Source organism: Giraffa tippelskirchi, chromosome 2, assembly GCF_054371585.1.
Source record: "Giraffa tippelskirchi isolate mGirTip1 chromosome 2, T2T-mGirTip1v1.2.pri, whole genome shotgun sequence".
NCBI classification, from domain to species: Eukaryota; Metazoa; Chordata; class Mammalia; order Artiodactyla; family Giraffidae; genus Giraffa; species Giraffa tippelskirchi.
The window spans coordinates 24,191,904-24,211,053 of record NC_137276.1 but is presented as its reverse complement, the minus strand read 5'-3'; the positions used below and the strand labels follow the sequence as shown (position 1 = coordinate 24,211,053).

Here is a 19,150-nt window from a genome sequence, read left to right as displayed (position 1 = left end):
TGGGATAAAATGAAACTCAGAAACTATGCATATCATTAGATATTTAAGATGGAGAAGGAAATGGCAACACACTCCAGTACTCTTGCCTGGAAAATCCCATGGACGGAGGAGCCTGGTAGGCCACAGTCCATGGGATCGCAAAGAGTCGGACATGACTGAGCGACTTCACTTTTCACTTTGATGCATTGGAGAAGGAAATGGCAACCCACTCCAGTGATCCCAGGAACAGGGGAGCCTGGTGGGCTGCCATCTATGGGGTCGCACAGCGTCAGACACGACTGAGGTGACTTAGCAGTAGCAGCAGCAGCAGATATTTAAGAAGATTTTTAAAAGTGAGAAAAGATATCTAGATTCCTTTCTTTAGACATTGATAGCTATTATAACATTTTTTAATTGCATACTTTTCCTTGCTCATCACCAAAGCCTACTTAAGAGAGAAATATGCATTGTAGTGAGATGAGCAACAAGAACTAATACCTACACAGAAAGAGAATAACAGCAAATAATCCTCAGTCTCACTAGCAAAGGTAATGCTGATAGATTTTGATTCTTCTTAACCAAGAACCAGAAACCATAGAGAATTGAGTCAATCCATAAATATTTTGTAAAAGTTCCATATTTCAACCTCATATTTTTTACTTTACTTGAAATCATAGCACCCTAACATGTTCAGAAATAGAACTGTGCTTACACATTTATATTCTTAAAAGGTTAATATATAGCTCCAGGTAACCATACAGATTTATATGCATTCTTCCTCTAAAATTTTAAATTATACCATCTGTTAACCATATTATGACTAATTAGCAAAAGCATTGCATACTATGTCTTTCAACAACAACAGGAGATATTTAGAGCTATTATATAGGACTGGTTCTTTAATAAATGTACTCCCTTTTACAATAAATAATAAATAACTTTGTGAATACTCATAATTTTAGAATTTCTGTTCCTTGCTTCCACAAAGATTTTAAGGAAAAATTAGTTCAACTGAACACTTGCTTATCCCTATGTTTTCCTCACTGTAACACATACAAGGTCTCAAAAAGTTCCAGCACCACTAATGTCATGGACCAACTACTTTAAGTGAAAGGTAGTCTTACTAACCCCATTTTTCAGATGACACAGCTGAGATTTGGAAAGTGTTGGTATCTGGTTTGTGTACTTATTGAGCTCATAAGCGATGGAGTCAAGACTTGTTACATCAGGTTCAAATCCCAACTTACTTCTAATGTAGAATTATCCAGCCAGCATTACAGGGCAAAGGAATGGCAGACTGAGAGCGCTGGAAAGTGTTAAAATGATTTAATAGCATCAACTTACATTCAGAATAAAAAGTGCTAAAGTATGAATTTTCATTAGTTTCAGATAACTGTTTTACAAATGTCAACCAGTAAAATTATTATGAAAGAAGAATGGAGGTTAAATGCAGGTTAAAATGCAAATTCCTTCATCCTAGCTCTGAGATTCTGGTTCAATGGGTCTAGAATACCATCTAGAAATCTGGGTTTTTGGCAGTCAGACTGAATGATAAGATACAGGGTTCAAAGGCAAAACTTTAAGAAAAACATTGTCATAGAGAATAAAAAGAATTATTTTGAATTTCCTATTGGTCATCTAAACATAATAACAGTATTTCTAATGTCAAAAACATTAGATGGGCTCAAGTGCTAATCATTTACATTTATTAAATGATTCTAAAATTATTCAATTAAAAAGTCATATTTAAGAAAGACTGGGTATTACTAAGAGATTTAATAACAGGTTCTTACAAATAAATGCCATCAGCTAGCAACAGTTCTAATATTATTACCAATGAATATAGTCAATGTGATAAGGCAGCACCAATTTCTGGCAGAATTCTCCAGAATCGGTGAAAGAAAAGTTTGTATCCAACAAATCAGACATACATATTCATAATGTATCTCTCATATGAGGAAAGGTAGATAAAGGAAGGGCTTCCCAGGAGGCGCTAGTGGTAAAGAACCTGTCTGCCGATGCAGGTGGATGTAAGAGATGCAAGTTCGATCCCTGGATTGGGAAGATCCCTTGGAGGAAGGCATGGCAACACACTCCAGTATTCTTGCCTGGAGAATCCCATAAACAGAGGAGCCTGGCGGGCTACAGTCCATAGGGTCACAAAGAGTCAGACACAACTGAAGAGACTTTGCACAGATAAAGGAATCCCACAGAAGTTGAGAAAGGTCGTTTGGGTCTCTTTTATCTTTATGCTCAGTTAAAATTTTCAGTTAGTACTGTTCCTAACCTTAGTGGCAACTCTAAAGAGAGAACAATGACATTTCAAATATCCCCCCACAAACCACAGAGCCTTCCCTATGTTATCTTATGAAGGACAAAGTTCCTCCAGGCAGTCACTAATTGGCTATTAGGATAAGCTGGAGAAGCCAGTTTCACATATGTCACCTTTCACCTAGCAGTGTCTTGCAAGTACTAAAGGGATCACTAACACAGTAATTTCAGGTAGTTCTCTTGGTTTTAAGTGCAGGTCATGAAATAGAGGTTATCATAGGATGTGTAAGATAAAGAATGGAACTAAACAATGATTTACAAAAAGGAAAGCTCCATAATAGAGATATGTATTTTTTTGTATACATATTCTGAATATATATGTATGTATCATGTTCAAGTGAGACAGGATATATATATGCTGGTGCATATAACCGATTTTAGTATTTCCAAATAAAATGAGCTATTGGAAGGTCATCAATGGGTAGGTTTGGTATGAAGAATATGAGCTTTGTGGATCAAGGAATAACAACAAAGTAAAACCTCAGATTCCAGAAACGGTGGTAGAATGAAGCTTTAAAATCTGTACAGTTACTCAGAGATCTTTGCATTTGAATCCAAACATGAAGATAACACTCGTTCAGATGTTTCTGGAAGAGGATATTTACAACTGCATTTTCTCTTTTACTTCAAAGTTTCCAGTACTTATTATAATGATCAGATCATCTAGAACGTTTAATGTATGCAGTTTGATATCATTTTTGCCTAAGGATTCTTTTTAATAAAAGCAAAAAGCAAAGCATGGAGCAAGTGTATTTCAAAGAGACCTTGAGATGTTGGTACTTTCCACTCACACTAAGCCAACACTGAGCAGCCCCATATTACTTGATTACTTGATTGTTTCCTCAAAATCACAGTAATAAAATTTAAGGCTATTTTTCTTTGAAAAAGGATCAAGCATAGGCTGTTCATTTCTCCTCCATAAAGAAGTTAAAATAGGGATTTCACCTAAATTTGGCCTAAGAAAGTTAAAAGCTCTTTATTTAAAGGGAATTCTGGCAATGTTATAGAGACTCATGTTAATAAAAATTTTACCTTAGTGATCAGTCCTTTCATGATGCACATTTACCTACAGTTACTACTTACTGCTCAGAGATAAAACCCCACATGGAGGGTTAGCTCCAGATGTAAGGTGAAGATGCTCAGTCATATTTTGCAGTTTTGTAAAGCAAGTGAAATGCCTTTACCCCTACACTGTCATAGTGCCATAAAATCCTGTTTTCTTAAGCCTGAGCCATTTTCTCGCGTTACAGAACACAGATGCAGATATGAAACATAACAAACCAGGAGCACCCTATACTCCCTACTGTGAGTCACCTGTTAGAATGGAATCCAACAGCGGTGAATTCTGATTGACAGAATATCAGGGGGAAGAATACTGAAAACAGTAACAGTCAGAGGCTGGAGGAGGGCAGGTGTGAATTCAACACCAGAGCAATACTTCCGTGGCAGGACAAACAATACAAGACACTGATGATGAGGTCAGGGTTGTATTGGGAAAAGCTCCAAGAAAGAACAAAGTAAGAGATGGAGCCATAATTGAATATAAGTCTAATGAAGAGTGTTTTAGGCGGCAAAATTATATCTAATAAGGTGGGCTTATAATAAAGTACAAAAAGCTGATACAAATGAAAGCACACAGTCTGCTCTCACGTTTGTAAAAAGAACTGTGGAACAAACTATTTGGAGGCCTTTGACCAACTAGAATAATAATTTTATTAGATAAATGTATGCCTTTCTCTCTTGTATCTGAACTAGAAATAAAGAGAAATTTAAGCATGCAGTTTTTCTGAATAACTTTTTGGTTTTGATCCCTTTATTTAGAGATTTACAAAAATGGACAGTTTTCTCTTGAAGAGACTGATTTACTGCTGCAAAGACAGTGAAAGTACCAGCTCTCAAGAGCACTACCTGATTCTGAATAATAATCCAAATCCCAAGAGGTTTTTCAGGCTCTTGGAAGATTTTGATCTCTGTTTTTCCTGACACTGAAGAATGTTCTGTATTACTGCATGACCAGATGATTTGTGCTCAGAGTTTTTAACTTTACATAACCCTCAAATTCTTCTTAATCTCTCCTCCCATTTTTTTTTTATTTCCCAAGTGAATATTCCATACATCAAAAATCTTACATAGGTGTGGAGTTAATTACTAAGTTTTTCTCCATAGATAGAGATGATGCAGGTAGACATGTACATGATGTAGATATAGACATGCATATATATGTGATATATATACACACATATATGATAAACAGACATATACATGTCGGGTAAGTAATACCAAGTGCTGATAAGGATATGATGCAATGAGAGCTATTATAAAGAGAAATGCAAATTGATACAGAGACTTTGGGTATTAATTTGACATTATTTTGTAAGGTTGAAAATGCACAATCTTACTCATTATTATTATTATACTTTCACTTTTAGGCATTTATGCTTTGGAGAGAAACTCTAGCATCAGTGCACCAAAAGACATGATAAACAAATGTAACAGTATGGCTTATAACAAAATCTGAAAACAAACCAAATATTCAGTGAAAAGAGGAATGTATAATCAGTTGAGATATATTTTGATTCAGCTTTGGTAATGAATGGACTAGGGCTATTGTACTGATGAGAATAAATTGTATCAACAACGTTGCTTGCTAAAATGAAATCATATTAGAATACACCGAGTAACACCATTTATATAAAGTTTAAAATAAAAAAAAACTAAAGGTTATTTTAGATGGGGATATTGTCTATATTTAATGAAGAGAATGATAAATGCATGCTCAAAGTAGTGGTTATCCCTGTGAAGAAGGGAGGAGCAATGTGAAAATGAAGGGATGCAGAGCTTCAACAGTGGTCTGTTTTATAATCTGTGTGGTGGCTACATATGGCCATTTGATTATCTTTTATATACTTTATATATTTTTTCTATATATTTTGAAATTTTCAAAATAAACATCTTCAAGATATTATAGTCAAAAAGTTTTAAATTGCATCAATAATCTCAGTGCTTTAAACCTAAAATGTGAATAATAACATACATGGTATTTGACTATGAGAAGTGTGGTACTATTGACAGAAAATACTGGATATTGCTTATATCTTCTGAAATTTCCTCTTCCTCTCCATTGTCAAAATAAACATTTGGCTTTCGAGTAATAATCCAGAGGCACTAGAGCACAGTGATTAAGAGTATGAGTGTACCTGCTATTTAGAGAGTCTGGGTTTGAGTCTCAACTCTGGGTCACTAGCTATATGTCTTGTCAACTTTCTACTCTGTGCCTCAGTTCTTTATTTTTAAAACTAAGATAATGATAATACTGATTAGTGTTATTTTTGGAGTTAATGAGAAAATCAGAAAAAATACCTAATGTTTATTCAATAATTCCCATGCATCAGGTACTATGTGGATGCCTTTGATTAAATCAATATAAATAAAAAACTGCAGCAGTATTAGTTTCCTGGATGATTCTACTCATGCTTCAATTTTTCTGTTGTTAATGAACTAAAGAGCTAACTCTAGGAAAGCTAGAAGTTAGTGCTTGTGTGTGCTAAGTCACTTCAGTCATGTCCAACTCTTTGTGACCCTATAGACTGCAGCCTCAGGCTCCTCTGTCCATGGAATTTCTCCAGGCAAGTCATGGGTTGCCATGACTTCCTCCACGGGACCTTCCTGACCTGGGAATTGAACCTGCATCTCTTATGTCTCCTGCTTTGTCAGGTAGGTTCTTTACCACTAGCACCACCTGCAGAATCCCAATAGAATTTGTTAGTATCTATCAATAAAACCATCTGGTTTTCTCATTTATAACCTAGAATTGCTTTGTTTTTATTGAGAAAAAAAATTGAATCACTGTTCTAGTGATTAAAAGTAAAAGCAAAGAAGATCTTGAAAGAACAAAGATCACATGCATATTCCTAAAATTATACAATCAGATTAAATGCCAAACCAGATTTCACTTGCAATATTTTAGAACAAGGAAGATTGTAGTGAGGCTAGCTTAAGGTCTAAATACTCACTGTACCAGAAAATAGGAGTCTTCATCTCAGACAAAATTCATATATGTTTCTTTATAAAAAACAGATCATAACAAATAGACCTAATGTCAAGTTCAAATAGGAATAAGTGTTAGTCACTCAGTCATGCCCGACTCTGCAACCCCAAGGACTGCAGCCTACCAGGCTCCTCTGTCATGAGATTTTCTAGGCAAGATACTGGAGTGGGTTGCCATTTCCTTCTCCAGGGGATCTTCCCAACCCAGGCATTGAACCCGGGTCTCCTGCACTGCAGGCAGATTCTTTACCGACTGAGCTACAAGGGAAGCCCTCAAATAGGAATAGACATGCATAAAAATCCCCACTCAGTGTGGTTTTGTTTCCTCAAGTGAGTACACTACCAAATACTTTCTTTACTTAGATAGGCTTTAATAAACATTTGAACATGACTTTCTGGATGCTTCAAATGAAGTAAACTAGACTTGAAAAAACACGTTTTAATTTCATCTTAAAATTTTCTTAATTTTTCAGTTCAAATACATCTTGCCATATATTAAAAACAAAGAATAAAAGGAAAAGAACAAAGGTGGAGGGCTGACTTTACCTGAATTTCACAGTAATCATCACAGTATTGTATCCGTGAAAGAATAGAAAAAAAGATCAATAGAACAGAATATAGAGTCCAGAAATATACTTCTATAAATATCACTAACTGACCTTTGACAAAGAAGCAAAAGTACTAAGATGGAGCAAAGACAGTCTCTTAAATAAATGATGCTGAAACAATTGCATGTCTTTCCGAAAAAAAAAAAAAGAATTTAGACACAGACTTTACATCTATCACAAAAGGTGATTCAAAATGAATCATAGACTTAACTGTAAATTGAAATACTATAAAATTCCTAGAAGGTACCATAGGAGAAAACTTGGATGCCCTGCAAATGATGATGCTTTTTAGATACAACAAAGACACAATCCATAAAAAATGATTGGTAAGGACTACATTAAAATTAAAATTTTCTGCTCTGTAAAAGACTCAAGAGGACTAGAAGACAAGCCATCACATAAACAGATGCAAAGAAGTTCCACATCATATGTCAGAGAAATATATATTAAAACATAAGAGATAAGATTACACATCTATTATTAATAGAATATCCTAAAACCAAAATACTGACAACACCAAAAACTGGCAAGACTGCAGAACAACAGAAACACTCATACATTGGTGCTGGAAATTCAAAATGATAGTCACTTTGAAAGACAGTTGGCAGTTTCTTATGAAACTAAATGCAATCTTACCATCTGATCCAATAATTGTTCTTTGATATTCACGTAAAAGAGTTGAAAACCATCAAGCTGACCAATATTCACATTGTAGAAGGTCACAGAAGGAGAAGAGAAAAAGGGGCAGAAAGCTTAGTCAAAGAAATAATGGCTGATCAATTCCCTAAAGTGGAGAAAGAAACAAACATCCAGATGCAGGAATCCCAAAAGGCACCAAATAAGATAAAATTCAAGAGACCCACACTGAGACATTACAATTTAATTGTCAAGTTAAAGACAAGGAGATAATTTAAAACAGCAAGAGAAACAACTTCTCACAAAGAAGGTAACTTCCATAAGACTATCAGCAGATTTTTTTAGGAGAAACTTTATAGGCATAATATACTGTAAGATGTGATATAAAAGCCAGTACAAACTTCTCAGCCAACCAACATTTAGAAAACCCTAAAGGATCCATGCCCACCCCCCAAAAAATGTAGGTCTAATAAATTAATTCAGTAAAGTTGCAAGATACATAATAAATTTGCATTCCTATACACCATCAATGCATTTTGAGAAAGAGAATTTAACAATCTCATTTATTGGGTTTATTTCCTAAATAATATACTTAGGAAAATGAAAACTAAAGATGTGAGACTTATACACTGAAAACTATGATACTGATGAAGGAAACTGAAAAGGACACAAATAGATGAAAAGATATTTCATAGTAAACAATTAGAAGCATTCATTTTGTTAAAATATACATATTACTTAAACTATCTAGACTTAATGCAATCCCTATCAAAATTCCAATGGCATTTTTCACAGGAACAGGACAAAAATCCTAAAATTTGTGTGGAACCAAAACAGAGCTGAAAGAGCCAGAGCAATGTGGAAAAATAAGAGCAAATCTGGAGCTATGAGATTATATAGCGATGCTACAGTAATCGAAACAGAATGCTATTGGCATAAGGACATATAAATCAATGAAACAGAAGATGAAAAGTGAAAGTGAAAGTCGGTCAGTCACGTCCCACTCTTTGTGACCCCATGGACTCTAGTCCATGGATTCTCCAGGCCAGAATACTGGAATAGGTAGCTGTTCCCTTCTCCAGGGAATCTTACTGACCCAAGGATCAAATCCAGGTCTCCTGCATTGCAGGCAGATTCTTTACTGCCTGAGCTGCCAGGGAAGCCCAAGGATACTGGAGTGGGTATCCTATCCCTTCTCCAGTGGATCTTCTCAACCCAGAAATCAAACCAGGGTCTCTGGCATTGCAGGTGGATTCTTTACCAGATGAGCTACCAGGGAAACAGAGATATAGGCCCAAAATAAACCCACAGTTACATATTCAATGACTTAAAACAAAGGAGCCAAGACTATCCATATTCAATGGAGAAAGGATAGTCTCCAATAATGGTGATGCGAATTCCGGGTAGCCACATAGAAAAGAATAAACCTGTATCCCTGTCTTGGACCATAAACAAAAATCAACTCAAAATGGCTTAAACACTCGGATGTAAACCTGAGACAATGAAACTCCTAAAACAAACCATAGAAGAAATCACAAGAGATAAGCTCCTTGATATTCATCTCAGCAGTAATTTTTTTACATTCGACACCAAAGGAAAGGCAGTGAAAGCAAAATTAAACAGGTAGGACTACCTTAAACTGGAAAGCTTCTGCACAGGGAAGGAAATTATCAATGAAATCAAAATGGAACCAATGGAATGGGAGAAATATTAGCAAACCAAATATCCAATAATCAATACTCAAAATATAATAGAACTCATGTAACTCAATAGCATTATATATTTATATATAAAAATATGATACTGATGTGTCTGCTATATAATCTCATAGCTCCAGATTTGCTCTTATTTTTCCACATTGCTCTGGCTCTTTCAGCTCTGTTTTGGTTCCACACAAATTTTAGGATTTTTGTCCTGTTCCTGTGAAAAATGCCATTGGAATTTTGATAGGGATTGCATTAAGTCTAGATAGTTTAAGTAATATGTATATTTTAACAAAATGAATGCTTCTAATTGTTTAGTATGAAATATCTTTTCATCTATTTGTGTCCTTTTCAGTTTCCTTCATCAGTATCATAGTTTTCATATATATATATATATATATATATAAATATATATATGGCCAAAATATCTGAATAGACATTTTTCCATAGTATACATATAAATGACCAACAAGTACATGTTAAGTACACTATGTCACTAATCATTAGAGAAATGCAAATCAAAATCACAATGAGATATCACCACATACATTTTAGAATGTCTACTGTCAAAAAGAAGAGATAACAAATGCTGGGTATGCTGTAAAGAAAAGTGAAATCCTGTTCACTGTTGTTGAGCTGATACAACTACTATGGAAAATTGTTTGGAGGTTTCTAAAGAAATTAAAATATAACTACCATGTGACTGAGCAAACCTACTTCTGCATATATGCTCCCCCAAAAAAACAAAATTATTATTTCAAAGAGATATCTCTACTCTGATGTTTATTGTAGCATCATTCACAGTAGCCAAGGTTTGAAAACAACCCAAGTGTCCACTGATAAATGGAAGGATGAAGAGAATGGGATGTGTCCCACTCTTTGTGACCCCATTGACTACACAGTCCATGGGATTCTCCAGGCCAGAATACTGGAGTGGGTAGCCTTTCCCTTCTCCAGGGGATCTTCCCAACCCAGGGATCAAACCCAGGTCTCCTGCATTGCAGGCGGATTCTTTACCATATGAGCCATGGAGGAAGCCCAAGAATACTGGAGTGGGTAGCCTATCCCTTCTCCAGCAGGTCTTCCTGACCCAGGAATCAAACCAGGGTCTCCTGCATTGCAGGTGGATTCTTTACCAACTGAGCTATCAGAGAAGCTACATATACACAGTAAAATATTATTAAGCTTTAAATCTTATCATTTGCAAAATCATTGGTGAATCTTAGGGGCATTATGCTAAGTAAAATTAATCAGACAGGGGAAGATAGCACTGCCTGATTTCACTTATATATGTAACATAAAACAAAAACTCAAAACAATAGAGAGGAGTCGAAATGGCAAAGTAGGAAGATGCTGAGCTCACCCCTCCCCATGAACACATCAGAAATACATCTGTACACATGTGGGGCGGGGCAGTTCTCACTGAAAACAACCTGAAGACTCTCCTATAACCAAAGCTGTATGGAAAGACCCACACAGAATCAGGTAGGATGAAGAAAAAGCAATCGGGTCAGGACCTATGACCTAGCCGGAGAGACAGAAGAGGAGGTGGATATTATGGGCTCCAGAATCCTTTCTGCATAGTGAGGGGTTAAAGCCATAAACTATGTGCCCCAGACCTGGGGTCTCACACCAGAAAGTTGAGTTTCCTTAGTTGGTTTCAGAGGGACTTACTGGAAGGCTATGTGAGACCGAGATTCCACTCATGAAGAGGATGCAGATACGCTTGCTCACCCCTGGAACAGCATGGAAGAAGCATACTGAAAGCTGCCTTGGGCTCTGGCTAGTTTCCCATAACTGCCCCAGAGCGTACCCCAGGCCATACCAAGCAACTTGGCTAACCCCTCTTGTTCTCACACCGCTCTCCTGCTCTCCTCTATGGCAGAGGTAACACTGCCAAGGAGAGTGCACACACTTAAAGGGAATGAGGCCAACCTGGACCCAAGCCTGCCTCTGGCAGAACTATGACAGACACTTATTATGGAAGAAACTTGAGCTCACACATATCTCTGGCCCTAGCTTCCCTCCATCTTCAGCTCTACCTCCCACCAAAGGTGGTGACTGCCAGTACACTCTGAGAAAAGCCGTGACTCATGCTCAGGTCAGATTTAGCTCCCCTGCCAATATTGTTAAATCTGTAGAAGCACTGAATTATTTTGTTGTAAATTGGAAGCTAATATAATGTAAATCAACTATAATTTAATAAAAATAAATAAAATAATAAATATTTAAGTAAGCTGAACTCATAAAATCATAGAATAGAAAAGTAGTAGCTTGGGGTAGAAGAAACAGAGAGAGGTTAGGTAAAATATAAATAAGTCTGAGTATCTAATGTATAACATGGTGACTATAGTCCACAACACGGTACTGTAAAATATAAATAGAATGGAACATATATTATCACTAAACAAGCAAACAATACTAGAGGTAAATATGTGAAATGTTTAACTTGATGGGGTAATTCTCATGTTGTATACTTATTTTATTGTCAGTTATACCTGAATAATATAAAGGTCAAGAATAATTTGAGACTTCCTAGGGGGCGCTAGTGGTAAAGAACCCACCTGCCAATGCAGGGGACATAAAAGACATGGGTTCAATCTCTGAGTCAGGAAGATCCCCGGAGGAGGGCGTGGCAACCCACTCCAGTATTCTTGCCTGGAGAATCCTCGTAGATGACAGAGGAACCTGGCAGCCTACATTCCATAGGGTCATAGAGTTAGATAGGACTGAAGTGACTTAGCAGGCATGCAAGCATAATTAAAAATTGCTCCCCAGGTGGCACAATGGTAAAGAATCCTCCTGCCAATGCAGAAGATCCAAGAGATGCAAGTTTGATGTCTGAGTCAGGAAGATCCCCTGGAGTAGGAAATGGCAACCCACTCCAGTATTCTTGCCTGGAAAATTCCATGGACCAAGGAGCCTAGAGGACTATAATCCATGTGGTCATGAGAGTTGGACACGACAGAGCAGAAACGCACACATACACACACACATAATTAAAAATAGAAATATCAGTGATTGGGGGTTCCAGGAGTAAGAAAGATAAATTGTCAGAGTGCATAGGATTTTTAGTTCAGTTCAGTTGCTCAGTCGTGTCCGACTCTTTGCGACCCCATGAATTGCAGCACGCCAGGCCTCCCTGTCCATCACCAACTCCCGGAGTCTACCCAAACCCATGTCCATCGAGTCGGTGATGCCATCCAACCATCTCATCCTCCATCGGCCCCTTCTCCTCCCGCCCCCAATCCTACCCAGCATCAGGGTCTTTTCCAATGAGTCAACCCTTCACATGAGGTGGCCAAAGTATTGGAGTTTCAGCTTCAACATCAGACCTTCCAATGAACACCCAGGATTGATCTCTTTTAGGATGGATTGATTGGATCTCCTTGCAGTCCAAGGGACTCTCAAGAGTCTTCTCCAACACCACAGTTCAAAAGCATCAATTCTTTGGCGCTCAGCTTTCTTCACCGTCCAATTCTCACATCCATACATGACCACTGGAAAAACCATAGCCTTGACTAGATGGACTTTTGTTGGCAAAGTAATGTCTCTACTTTTAAATATGCTATCTAGGTTGGTCATAACCTTCCTTCCAAGGAGTAAGCGTCTTTTAATTTCATGGCTGCAGTCACCATCAGCAGTGATTCTGAAGCCCCAAAAAATAAAGTCTGACACTGTTTCCACTGTTTCCCCATCTATTTCCCATGAAGTGATGGGACCAGATGCCATGATCTTAGTTTTCTGAACGTTGAGCTTTAAGCCAACTTTTTCACTCTCCTCTTTCACCTTCATCAAGAGGCTCTTTAGTTCTTCTTCACTTTCTGCCATAAGGGTGGTGTCATCCGCATATCTGAGGTTATTGATATTTCTCCCGGCAATCTTGATTCCAGCTTGTGTTTCTTCCAGCCCAGCATTTCTCATGATGTACTCTGCATGTAAGTTAAATAAGCAGGGTGACAATATACAGCCTTGACGTACTCCTTGTCCTATTTGGGACCAGTCTGTTGTTCCATGTCCAGTTCTAGCTGTTGCTTCCTGACCTGCATACAGGTTTCTCAAGAGACAGGTCAGATGGTCTGGTATTCCCATCTCTTGAAGAATTTCCCACAGTTCATTGTGATCCACACAGTCAAAGGCTTTGGCATAGTCAAAAAATCAGAAATAGATGTTTTTCTGGAACTCTCTTGCTTTTTCGATGATCCTGTGGATATTGGCAATTTGATCTCTGGTTCCTCTGCCTTTTCTAAAACCAACTTGAACATCTGGAAGTTCACGGTTCACATATTTCTGAAGCCTGGCTTGGAGAATTTTGAGGATTTTTAGAGGGAAGAAAATACTTTGTATGATATTATAATGATGTATATATGTCACAACATATTTGTCAAAACCCATAGAATATTAAACACTAAATTAGAGTGAACCCTAAGGCAACTTGTGGACTTTGGGAGATCCAATTCTCAATGTAGGTTCATTCTTGGAAAAAATTTTACCATTCTGGTAAGTTATTTTGATAATGAGGGGGTATATTCATGTGTGGGGTGTAGGGTATGTGGGAAATCACCATACCTTCCTCTCAATTCTGTAAACTGAAAATGGCTCTAAAAGTCTTTAAAGAAAAAAAAAGAGAGAACAATAAAAACCTTACTAATCACCAACTTGAAAATGCTTCTACTCTGCAATAAGTTATATCTTATGAATTTGAGTGACCAGGGATGTCTCAAGTAGTCTTAATATAGATCCACTTAAAAAGAGTGTCGTAATAGATATTTCTTCTGTGAATAGCCATAAAAACCAAGAAAAGAGCTTGATACATGGTAATAAAACACCACCAATCTTGCTCAGTTTTAACTCTTGCATTTTCTCCTTGGAAGGAAACTATAACTGTTTTCTGATTGTAAATTAAATATAATTGATGGTCTATAAGTGACATGTATTCATTGTGTATACTAACTGTATCAATGCAATAGACCTCAGTAGAAGCATTCTGTTGGCATCTATCTCTATGTTTATCTGGTATGACTTGCCTCCTAGACCCTACTTGGGCATTAAGAAGCTCCAGCCACCACTGTCATATTACCTAATACTTCCAAAGTGTTTGGACCCCTGAAGTGAGAGTCCACTCTTACATGGTTTTTCATCATGTGTGTTATGATGTAAGCCAAAGCAGCTTTGGTAATCAAGCTTGAATAAAGAATACTCACAGAGGCTACAGTTCTGTCCAACTGTAGATTCAGAAAAATACCATGCCATTAAATATGAGGTCTAGTTAACACAACACATATCCAGAGAGGCCTGATGACACAGTTGGAAAGGTAAAAAATTAAAGCCCTGTGGTCACTATAGTTAACAGTACTTTTTTGTATACAGTTGACCCTTGGACATGAGTGTGAACTATGTGGGTCCCTTGTAAATGTTTCTATTTTTTTTTTTAATTAATAAGGACTACACTCCTACATGATCTGTAGTTGTGTGAATCCATGAATGCAGACCTATGAGTGCATGCATGCTAAGTCACTTCAGTCATGTCTGACTCTGCAACCGCATGGACTGTAGCCTTCCAGGCTCTTCTGTCCATGGTATTCTCCAGGTAAAAATACTGGAGTGGGTTTCCATGCCCTTCTCCAGGAAATCTTCCTGACCCAGGGATTGAACTTGCATCCCTTATGTCTCCTGCATTGGCAGGCAGGTTCTTTACCACTAACAGCACCACCTGGGAAGCACTATGAGTAACTGTGAATAAGGAGGGTCAACTGTTAAGTTATACACAGACTTTTCAAGTGCATGGGAGACCTACTTCCTAACTACATAGTTACTCTAGGGTCAACTACACTTTAAAGTTGCTAAGACAGCCTTAAATGTTCTCACCTCAAAACAACAACAAAAATGGTAATTATGTGAGGTGATGAATGTGCTAACTAACTGTATGGTGGTAGTCATATCATAATATAAACTTGCATTATATTGTACACCTTAAACATACACAATGTTATATGTCAGTTCAGTTCAGTTCAGTCGCTCAGTCATGTCCGACTCTTTGCGACCCCATGAATTGCATCACGCCAGGCCTCCCTGTCCATCACCAACTCCCAGAGTCTACCCAAACCCATGTCCATCGAGTCGGTGATGCCATCCAGCCATCTCATCCTTTGTCAACCCCTTCTCATGCCTTCAATCTTTCCTAGCATCAGGGTCTTTTCCAATGAGTCAGTTCTTCACATCAGGTGGCCAAAGTATTGGAGTTTCAGCTTCAGCATCAGTCCTTCCAATGAATATTCAGCACTGATTTCCTTTAGAATAGACCGGTTGGATCTCCTTGCAGTCCAAGGGACTCTCAAGAGTCTTCTCCAACACCACAATTTAAAAGCATCAATTCTTAGGTGCTCAGCTTTCTTTATAATCCAACTCCCTTCTCAGGGGATCTTCTCAACCCAGGGGATCAGGGGATCAAACCCAGGTATCCTCTACTGCAGGCAGATTCTTTTACTGCCTTAGCTACCAGGGAGAGTCCTCATCATCTAACACATTATATATTCATTTTTAAAGATTATTTTCTGTCTCTTCTCTATGGGGCAGGCATTTTGCTTACTCAACAATATACTCCTAGTGCTCAGAAAAAAAAAAAATTGAAGAGATATTTTATTAGTTTAGCATACCTTTGTATTATTTTTTTTTAGTGGATATGCTAGCTTTGCATACTTTTCTTATTACTGTCTAACTTAAATAATATATCCACATCTAGAATAGTACAGAAAACTTTAAAAAGCTTAACCCTATGTAATCTCTCCTTTTTGTGTTTTTCCTCACATGGTTTCCTTCTACATGTTATAGAAAATAGTGGTTGTTTTATATGCTCGTTTTCAATCATATCTTACTCCCATTTTTATCCTTTATTCTTTCATGTAGTTCAAAGCTTCCACTTGAAATTACTTTTCTTCAGCCTAAAAAAATGTCCTTTAGAATTCATGCAGTGTGACTCTACTGGTAATAAATTCTCTCAGCTTTTGTGTGTCTGAGAAAGTCTTCATTTTGCATTCACTGTTGATGAACATTTTCATTAGGTATAGAATTCAAGACTGAAATTCTTTTTTTTCTGCGCTTTAAAAAAAGTGTCATGTTATTGTTTTCTGGATTCATAGGTTCTGTTGAAACATCAGGCATCGGTTTTAGTGTTGCTTCTTTGAAGATAATGCACCTATTTTCTCTTGCTGCTTTAAGATTTTGTTCTTTAACTTTGATTTCAGCAATTTGACTATGAGGTGTCTTATGTGCGATTTTCTTTGTATTTCTCCAGTTTAGGTTTCACTGATCTTCCAAAATATGTGGGTTGAGATCTTTTATCAGTCTGGGAGAATTCTCAATTATTATCTTTTCAAACGTTGCTTTTCTTCATTCCCTCTCTCCTTTTTGGGACTCCATTACACACAGGTTAAAAGATTTGACCATGTCTTACGTGTCTTTTACAACACTGTTCTGTTCTTTCCATTTTCTTCCTCTCTGTGCTTCGGTTTACATTCCAGTGATCTGTTATTCAACTCCCTAACCCTGACTTCTACTCTTCCCACATTCTGTTCGTATTTTTTCATGATATTTTAATTTTGTATATTGTATTTTAAATTATAAAAGAGCTATTTTATAAGTACTGGGCTTCCCTGGTAGCTCAGCCGGTAAAGAATGTGCTTGCAGTGCGGGAGACCCTGGTTCGATCCTTGGGTCAGGAAGATCCCGTGCAGTAGGAAATGGCACTCCACTCCAGTATTCTTGCCTGGGGAATCCCATGGACTGAGGAGCCTGGTGGGCTACATTCCACGGGGTCGCAAGAGTAGGACACAGTTAGCGACTAAACTACCACATAAGTACTACTTCTCTATTCTACATGTTTCTAGAAGACAGAAAAAAAAAAAAAAGAAAAACCCACATGCAAACATAGATTAAAAGAATGTATGTGAGACTCGGTTTCTTTTTTTTCTTTGTACGTCCTCTTTGAAGATTAATCATAAATGAAATTGTTAGCTATTTCCCCAAACTTCAGTCACTATTCAAAATGCAAATTTTATGCTGGTTAGAAAAGAGCTGTGTGCCTCTACATGTGTGTATGTATAATTTGTGTATGCTGGGGAGGAAAGTGAGGCATGCTGCTCCTGCTGCTAAGTCGCTTCAGTTGTTTCCGACTCTGTGCGACCCCGCAGACGGCAGCCCACCAGGCTCCCCCGTCCCTGGGATTCTCCAGGCAAGAACACTGGAGCGGGTTGCCATTTCCTTCTCCAGTGCATGAAAGTGAAAAGTGAAAGTGAAGTCGCTCAGTCGTGTCCGACTCTTAGCGACCCCACTGAACTGCAGCCTACCAGGCTCCTCCGTCCATGGGATTTTCCAGGCAAGAGTACTGGAGTGGGGTGCCATTGCCTTCTCCGAAGTGAGGCATGACTTTCACTTATAATCTCCTCAGGGTCAGTCTATATAATCCCAAAACAATCTGTTAAGAAAGATAATCAAACAAATTTGTGTCCGGCTCAATAAATATGCCATAATACCCCAGTGCCTTTATTTTTACTTGTCAGACTTTATTAGAGTGTGTAAACAGGTGCTCTATCCTCCATTTTCATCTTCGATATAGCACTCATTTTCTTTGCTGCTAAAGTTTCTTTACACCTGACAAATCAATTTTCATCACAGGATGAACCCAGAAGATGTCTGGAAAATAAATCCCACCTCATGTACAGAATTCCAGGATACACTATAGCTCTCTTTTGCAGAACTTTAAATTACCCTCAATGTTTTCCTCCCTTTTTATATTCATCTCTGTGTCTTTTAGGTGGCTGAACTAACAACTTATTCAGCTGACTCAGAATGCTGCAGCAATATCTATATGTGACTTTCTCAACCTTCTTTGATGGAAAAATAAACAATGTAAATATTAAAACTTGTCTGGAGGAAAAAAAATCCCATGAGGAAATTCCACTGTCCTATACTGCTGTACTTCTTTACTGAAGGTCCAAGTGTGAGTGCAGAAAAGACAGACAACAATACACACATACTACATAGAGGATCTTAAGAGCCAAAATTGCAAAAAGAGTACAAGAAAAGTCCAGGTAATTATGATTAAATGCAAAATATTTTAAAACATAAACTGCACCCCAAGCATTGACAAAATTACATGGAAAACAATAGAGATATGATAAAATAATTTACACTTATTTTAACCTTATTCTGTATGGTAAATACAGCGTGAGTATTTTTCTCCCCCTTTTTTTTAAGTGGAAGAGTTTGCTACACAAAAAAGAAGGGGCACTATTTTATTTGCAAATTTCTGCTACAATCATTTGTTTCCCCTTAATATTTTCTAGGGTTACTTGAAATTTGGACTATTTAAGCATTTCAAGTTGAAATACACTGCTCTTAATCAATCATATGCACCTTGAAGAACAGTCAACAAGATCTTTATAGTCCCTGCCTTAGAACTATAGTAAGCAAAAGGGAAGAAAGCATTAGAAAACAATGGCTTGATTTCATTACTAAAAGGTCTTTTGTCTTTACCTACGAGCTATTTCCTTAGTATTCACTTATTTAAATAAAAAACAAATCTGACAAGTTGCCTTTATACTTTTACTACTGAAGCTGGAATCTCTGAAGCGGAACAGAATACAAGGTACTGTAGACTACAAGCCTGGCATTTTCAGCAACAAGTTTTCCAAAAGACACTGTATTCTTTCTACTAAATGAAAAAAAAAAAAAAAGAGCGGGTGTTTGTTGTATCAATTTTATCAATGTGATAAACTATTTATTGTGTATTCCAATTCTAAGGGTTTGGCCATCAGAAAGAGCAAAGTATTTTTTTTTCATTTAAAA

At 37.3% G+C, this 19,150-nt stretch overlaps 1 protein-coding gene across 3 annotated transcripts in view; it reads left to right on the top strand.

Annotated features, from left to right (window-relative positions):
- LOC145539478 (uncharacterized) overlaps positions 1 to 18,889 on the top strand; it is a 702,259-nt gene extending 683,370 nt beyond the window's left edge. For all 3 annotated transcript variants that reach the window (XR_014077848.1, XR_014077852.1, XR_014077853.1), the window contains 3 exons: positions 5,897 to 6,024; positions 18,117 to 18,393; positions 18,649 to 18,889. The gene's annotated coding sequence lies outside the window, so the exon portion shown is untranslated. The remainder of the gene's footprint in view (positions 1 to 5,896; positions 6,025 to 18,116; positions 18,394 to 18,648) is intronic.
- The last annotated feature ends 261 nt before the right edge of the window (positions 18,890 to 19,150 follow it).